The following is an 8,496-nucleotide window of genomic DNA, read 5'->3' as shown; positions in this document are numbered from 1 at the left end:
GGAACCCCCATAAGGCTATCATCTGATTTGGCTACATAAACTCTACAGGCCAGGAGGGAATGGCAAGGGATAATTAAAGCACTAAAAGGGAAAAAAAATATGCAACCTAGAATACTGTATCCAGCAAAAATATCATTTAAAATAGAAGGGGAAATAAATATTTTTTCAAACAACAAAATCTAGAAGAGTACAGTAATACAAAACACACGCTAAAAGAAATACTGAACGGGCTTCTCGAAATTCAAAAAAAAAAAAAAAAAAAAGAGGAAATAGGATGGAGGAAACCAACTCAGAGAGCAGTCACTCAAATATGCCAACATACAGATGTAATCATGAAGCTGTTTAAAACAAAATAATTTTTTTTTATAAAAAACATCAAAATCATAAAAGGGAAGTAAGGAAATAAATAGATTCTTTTTAATTTTTTTATTTAAATTTTATTATGGAAATGAAATATTTGAACCTACAGAACTGTCAGGTAAAAACAAACAATTATAGGAAGGGGTTAACATACTTAAAAAAATGGGGCAAGCAAAAATCAAAACCAAGCATTACATTCACATAAAAAAGAAAAGAAAATTACTCAATCAGAAAAAAACTGGAGACTATCCAACCAAAAAAGAAAGGAAAAATGGAGAGTCATAGAATCAACTGGAAAATGAGGTTTAAAATGGCAATAAATAATCATCTATCAATTATCACCTTAAAGGGCAATGGACTGAATGCTCCAATAAAAAGACACAGAGTGGCTGAGTGGATAAAAAAGCAAAAACCTTCAGTCTGCTGCCTAGAAGAAACTCACCTTAGGACAAAGGATACAAATAGATTGAAAGTGAGGGGGTGGGAAAATATATTTCATGCCAATGGACAGGAAAAAAGCTGGAGTTACAACACTCATATCAGATGAAATAGACTTGGAAACGAAGGCCATAAAGAAAGACCAAGAAGGACACGATTTAATGGTTAAAGGATCCATTCCAGAAGAGGATATTACAATCATCAACACATATGCCCCAAATATAGGAGCACCCAGATACATACAACAAATATTAACAAACATAAAGGGAGAAATTGATGGGAATACAATCATAGTAGGAGACCTTAACACCTTCCTCACACCAATGGACAGATCCTCTAGACAGAAAACCAATAGAGCAACAGAGATCCTAAAGGAAACAACAGAAAAATTGGACTTAACTGACATCTTCAGGACACTACATCCAAAAAAATCAGAATAAACATTCTTCTCAAGTGCACATGGAACATTCTCAAGAATCTATCACACATTGGGGCACAAAGCTAACCTCAACAAATTTAGGAGCATAGAATTATTTCCAGTATCTTCTCTGACCACAATGGCATGAAACTAGAAATCAACCACAGGAAAAGAATTGAGAAAAAAATTACTATGTGGAGACTAAATAACATGCTACTAAAAAACCAGTGGGTCAAGGAGGAAATCAAGAAGGAAATTAAAAAATACCTCGAGACAAATGATAATGAAGGCACAATCTCTCAAAATCTATGGGGTGCCACAAAAAGCAGTGCTCACAGGGAAATACATAGCAATACAAGCTTCCTCAAAAAAGAAGTAAAATCTCAAATTGACAAATTAACCCACCATATAAATGAATTAGAAAAAGAAGAACAAACAAAACCCAAAGTCTGGAGAAGGAAAGATATCATAAAGATGAAAGAGGAAATCAATAAATTAAAGATTCAAAAACAATAGAGAAAATTAATAAAACCAAGAGCTGGTTCCTTGAAAAGGTAAACAAAATTGACAACCCCCTGGCCAGACTCACTAAAAAGAGGAGAGAAAGAACCCAAATAAACAAAAGTATAAATGAAAAAGGAGAAATCACAACAGACACTGCAGAAATACAAAAAAGCATAAGAGAATATTATGAACAAATATATGCAAACAAGTTTGACCATCTGGAAGAAATGGACAGTTTTCTAGCATCTTACAGCCTGCCAAACTGAATCAAGAAGAAACAGACCAACTGAACAAAACAGTCCCTAGAAATGAAATTGAATATATCATAACAACACTCCCTACAAATAAAGTCCAGGGTCAGATGGTTTCAGAGGCATATTCCATCAAACATACATAGAAGAACTGGTGCCCACCCTCCTTAAACTCTTTCAAAAGGTTGAAGAAGAAGGAATACTCCCAAAGACATTCTATGAGGCCACCATCACCCTCATTCCAAAACCAGACAAATATACCACCAAAAAGAAAACTATTGGCCAATATCTTTGATGAATACAGACACAAAAATTCTCAACAAAATCTTAGCCAACCGAATTAAAAAACTTACCAAAAAGATCATACACCATGACCAGGTGGGATTCATCCCAGGTTCACGGGGATGGTTTGACACATGCAAATCAATCAACATCATACACCACATTAATAAAAGAAAACTCAAAAGCCACATGATCATCTCAATAGATGCAGAAAAAGCATTTGACAAAGTCCAACATCCATTCATGATAAAAACTCTCACCAAAGTGGGTATAGAGGGAACATTCCTGAACATAATCAAAGCCATTTATGACAAACCCACAGCAAATATAATACTTAATGGAGAGAAGCTGAAAGCCTTCCCACTAAAACCTGGAACAAGTCAAGGATGCCCACTCTCACCACTTTTATTCAACATAGTTTTGGAAGTCCTAGCCACAGCAATCGGACAAACAAAAGAAACAAAAGGCAACAAGAAGTGGCAAAACTGTCACTGTGTGCAGATGACATAGTATAGAAAACCCTAAAGACTGAACCACAAAACTACTTTAACTGATCAATGAATTCAGCAAAGAGTTAGATATAACATTATATGAGTTTAACATTCAGAAATTGGTCTCATTTCTGTATACTAAAAGTGAAATATAAGAAAAGGAATATAAAAACCCAATTCCCTTTAAAATTGACCCCAAAATATCAAATACCTTGGAATACACCTGACCAAGGAGGTAAAGGACCTATATGCTGAGAACTATAAAACATTAATCAAGGAAATTAAAGAAGATGTAAAAAAAGGGAAAGATATTCCATGCTCCTGGATTGGAAAAATCAATATTGTGAAAATGGCCATCCTACCCAAAGCAATCTACAGATTTAATGCAATCCCTATCAAATTCCCCAGGACATTCTTCACAGAACTAGAACGAACAATCCAAACATTTATATGGAACCACAAAAGACCCAGAATCGCCAAAGCAATCCTGAGAAACAAAAAACAAGCAGGAGGCATCACTCTCCCAGACTTCAAGAAATACTACAAAGCCACAGTCACCAAAACAGTGTGGTACTGGTATCAAAACAGACAGACAGACCAATGGAACAGAATAGAGAACCCAGAAAGAAACCCTGACACCTATGGTCTATTAATCTTTGACAAAGGAGGCAAGAACATCAAATGGGAAAAGGAAAGTCTATTCAGCAAGCATTGCTGGGAAACCTGAACAGCTGCATGCAAAGCAATGAGACTAGAACACACCCTCACACCATGCACAAAAACAAACTCATAATGGCTGAAAGACTTAAATAGAAGACAGGACACCATCAAACTCCTAGAAGAGAACATAGGCAAAACCCTCTCTGACATCAACATCATGAAAATTTTCTCAGGTCAGTCTCCCAAAGCAATAGACAGTAGAGCAAAAATAAACCCATGGGACCTCATCAAACTGACAAGCTTTTGCACAGCAAAGGAAACCCAAAAGAAAACAAAACGACAACTGATATAATGGGAGAAAACATCATATATGATAAGCCCACAGGTAATGTTATACTCAATGGTCAAATGTTGGAAATATTCCCTCTACGAAAGGAGACAATGGTGCTCATTCTCATCAGCCCTGTTAAAAGGCAGTTTTGGTGGTCTTAGGAAAAGCAATTAAGCTAAAAAAGAAAAGATATAAACATCGTCTGAATTGGAAAAAAAGAGGTAAAATTATCTTTGTGGTCCTGTGACATGATCTTTTGCATTAAAAAAAATCTTAAAGTGTACACACACTTACACACATATAAACATATCTAATAAATGAAATCATTAAAGTTTCATGATGGAAAACAAATATACAAAAATAAGTTGTATCTCTTTATACTAACAATGAATTAACTGAAAGAGAAATAAATAGGACAATTTCATTTACAATAGCATAAATAACATTAAAATATTTAGGAATAAAATGAATCAGGGGAATGAAAGAGCTGTACATCAAAAACTCTAAGACATTTTTAAAGAAATTGAGGAATGAAATTCAGTGGAAAGACATTCTGTTCTTATGAGTCACAGTAGTTAATACTGTTAAAAATTTCTGTGCAATATATTGTGTGATGGAATTGTTGAATATTATCCTCAGAATGAAAAGGAATTTTAAGACTAAACAAACAACTTCATAAAGTGTAATTGAAGTTTATTTCAGGTCACTTACACAGTCAAGAAGTATCAGGCAGACAGGCAGACAATCCAGAGACATTTAGCTACTTTTAATTCAATCAGCCACTGTATGCATTTTGGAGACTTTTTACCATTTACACTTAATTATTGAAAAGTAAGAATAACTAATATCAAATTTACTCTTGTTTGTTTTATAGTTCCCTGGTTCCTTTCTTCATCTCTTCCTGTCTTCCCTTTTGAATTAATTATTTTCTAGGTTACATTCTTTGATTATCTTTTCTTTACCTTTTGTTTATTTATGCAGAGCTAACTTCTGTAGTTTCCTTGATATGTGTCAGATTTAGACATGTAACATGATATGTGATAACAACTTAACTTTAAACACATACAAAAACTTTATATTTTTATGTTTTGGGGTCACAATTTGTCTTTATATATTGTGTATTCACTAACATGTCATTATAAATATAGTTAATTTCAATACTTTTCCTTGAATTTTTATACGAGTTGAGAAGTTACATTTATCACAATATAAGAGAATAATCTTACTGTATATTACTTCTACCTGTGTGTTTGTTCTATTTTACCATGTTATGAATTAGCTCTTTCTGTTTCAGCTTGAAGAATTCCTTTTGGCTTTTTTTACATGGTAATGAATTCCCTCACCTTTTGTTTGTCTGGGTATGTCTACCTCACATCATTTAAAAGGAAAATTTTGCCCTAGCTGAAACGTTCTTGGTTGGCTGTTTTCTTTCAGCAGTTTGAATAGATCACCCCACTTTCCCCAGTGTGCAAAATTTCTGCTAAAAAAAATCTCCACTTTTAGGAATATGGACAAGGCAGGTATATTGGTGGAAAAAAAAATCTATCAATGGCTTTTTTTGTAGTTGGAGTCCCTTCAGTGCAAATATAAAAGTATCTATGAGGGAAGAGAGAGGAGAAATGACCCATGGATCTATCTAATATTACCCATAAGTGTTCTCTTTTGGAAGAAAAATCACTTCTTTGAATCTCACCTGACAAATAACTTCAAAAGCAAAATAGCTGCAATTTGGCAGTAAATTAATATTGCATAATAACAGAATTAGTTATGTCACTTTTTAGAGAATCAAAAAAAGCATTATAAGCATTGTGTTACCTATTATACACCTTAACACAATTTCAAAAGAAACAAAAAAAATGAGAAATATGTCAAAATATGAAGTTAACCCTAATAGTTGAATAACATCTAAAGTTTACTATAATTTAATACAAATGAAAAGGGAAGTAGACTTTAAAAATACTTGGTGGTGGTGTTAATGGTGCAGTTTTGTAGAGATGGAAAAAAATCCCTTTCTTTTAGAGAAACATATTGAAGAAATTAAAAATAAAATATGGTGTCCCTGCTTTGTTTCACTATAATTTGGTGCTATCAGTCAGACTGAACTAAGACTAGGATTTTTGAATCTGACTAATAGGTACATGGAGCTCACTGTTCTGTTTTGTTATTATGGTAATTCTTTGTTACAGTTCATAATTAAAAAAAAGTTAAGATAGGTTAAACCCACACCAAAGTTGTATTGTGTTGAATTTATTTAAAATTCAAAAACAGACAAAACTTTAGGTCTAGCAAGACTAGGGGGATTTAGTGCTTAGAAAGGAGCTTCATAGAGGTTTCTTGGAAGATGGTCTTTTTAATACTGAGTGCATATGTGCATCACTTTTATAATAATTCTTCAAGCTGTACATCTATGTTCTCAAGAATTTTATGAAATATTTTAAATATTTACTTGAAAAATAATGGTACCTCTTGGTATGTGAATGGGTAAACAAAGCGTAGGATACAAAGAAATGTTATGCAGCCTACAAAATGGAGGAAATTCTGGTACAAGTTACAGTTTGGATGAACTCTAAAGACTATTTATTAATTGCTAAGTGAAGCAATACTGTTACAAAAAGAAAAAAAGACTGCATGATTGCATGTTTATAACTTCAAGCAGTTCCACCTAGTTGTTCATTTTGGAAAAAAAATGGCTAGACATGCGATTATGTAACTAATTACTATTCTGAAGCTAATTGTTGGTAAAATGGTCAGTCTCTTGGAAGGAACATGAAAAGTGAAAAGCTGGTGACCAGAAATTTGGGGAAGAGGTATGTGGATAGATTTGTCGAAAGAAGCCACTGTTGTGGCTCAGTTGTTAACAGATCTGACTAGAAACCATGAGGTTGTGGCTCAGTGGGTTAAGGATCTGGCGTTGCCATGAGCTGTGGTGTAGATTGCAGACATGGCTCAGATCCCGCATTGCTGTGGCTCTGGCGTAGGCCGGCAGCAACAGCTCTGATTGGACCCCTAGCCTGGGAACCGCCATAGGCTGCAGGAGCAGCCCTAGAAAAGGCAAAAAAAAAAAAAAAAAAGGCAAAAACATAAAGATGTGTCCCATTTAAGTGCTTGACAAAGTGCCATCTCAGTCGAGGAGGATTTTCGTAATCAAATGTACAGAATATGTTCTATGAATACATTTAGCCTCTTTCTCCAGCTACCCCTGTTACCGTCCAAAGGGTTCAAGGAATGCATGTTATGCCTGGGATCAGCAACATGGACTTCTTGTCACCAGTGATAACCTGGCTATGACCACTTTAATGAGTGTTCAATATGCCAACATCAGTACCACAATATGCCATCAGAACTACACTATAGATTATATTGAATCAATTGCACAATAAAGGAAATGGTGTTTCTTTTTAATAGAATACAGACTATGAACATGGATTTACCTTCTCTTTATGCAGTGTTTCTGCTAAAACTGGTATTTGTGGACTTGAAGATTTCTATGTTCTGTTTTAATGATACAAACAGCTTTACTTGCAATTTAGGAACTAATTTCACAGGAAAACAAGTGACTCAATAGGCCAATCATTATAGGTCCATTGTTTCCTACGATTCTCAAGAAGGTGGCTTGATAAAGGGTGAAATCACTGTTTGAAGTTCCATTTATAGTGCCAGCTAAGTGGCAATACCTTGAAGCAATGTTTTGCAATCTGTATAGGCTTTCAATTACATACAATGTATGGTACGGTTTCTCCCATGGCCAGGATTCACATTAAGTGGCACCACTCACCATTATCCCTAGAAGCCCCTTACAAAATTCATGTTTCCTGCTTCTGTGAGTTTATGCCCTACTGGCCTAAAGTTCTCAGTTCAAAGGGAGGATTCCTCCACTAGGAGACGCAATTCCATTTAACTGGAATTAAGACTGTGTGCCCAGCCACCTGGGATCTTTATGCCCCTGAGTCAACAGGCAAAGAAGCAAGCTCCTGTATTGTCAGTGTGCTTGATCTTGACCACCAAGGGAAAGCAGGACAACTACTCCAGCAGAGATAAGAAAGCATTTGTTTGGGTACAGTTGATTTCTTAGGGTGTCTCTCAGAATTACCATGTCAACGGAAAATTACAACTGTGAGACAATTTTTTATGGTAAATCTCTTATATCTACATAATTTATGCATAAATTTATCTCTACAACTGTCTTCATATATATATATAAATATCTCTTCATATCTATATCAATATCTATATACTATTGGTTTTCTTGGAGAACTTAATCAGGCCATCACTCTACCTGACCACCTGAGTATGTGCACGTGTGCAGAAAAGAACAGACTAAAGCGGGAACAGGGATGTGGTGTTTCTAGGGTATCTAGGAGCTAAAACAAGGACAAAAACTTTCACATATGTTCAGGAATATAATGATGGACAAATCTAGAAAATTAAATTGGTGTATGTCTAGGTTTGAGAAAATGGGCTGAGAATGGAACAGTGTCACAGCTATGGGCTGTAATAGCAACAATGATGATTACAGAAATTTAGTGTGTGTGAGTTTGAATTATTCCTAAGTTGATCTAGATGGAGGAAAGCATCAAGGATACATCAAATGCCCACACTGCAAATGCTGTGGCTCCTACCATGTGAAGCTACTTCAATTAAAATTAGTCTCATTTCAAGTGCTAAATGGTACTATGTGGGTTAGAGGCCTACAATATTGAACAGAACATTTCCATATATGAAGAAATTTACGCAATACTGTGCCAGAGGACTTCAGAGCTC

This window comes from Sus scrofa, chromosome Y, assembly GCF_054392235.1.
Source record: "Sus scrofa isolate SSC_HxYL_T2T_F1_AM1 chromosome Y, Sscrofa_HxYL_maternal_Yorkshire_Landrace_v2.0, whole genome shotgun sequence".
Taxonomy (NCBI): domain Eukaryota; kingdom Metazoa; phylum Chordata; class Mammalia; order Artiodactyla; family Suidae; genus Sus; species Sus scrofa.
The sequence above is the reverse complement of the archived record's forward strand: the minus strand, read 5'-3'. Positions refer to the sequence as shown.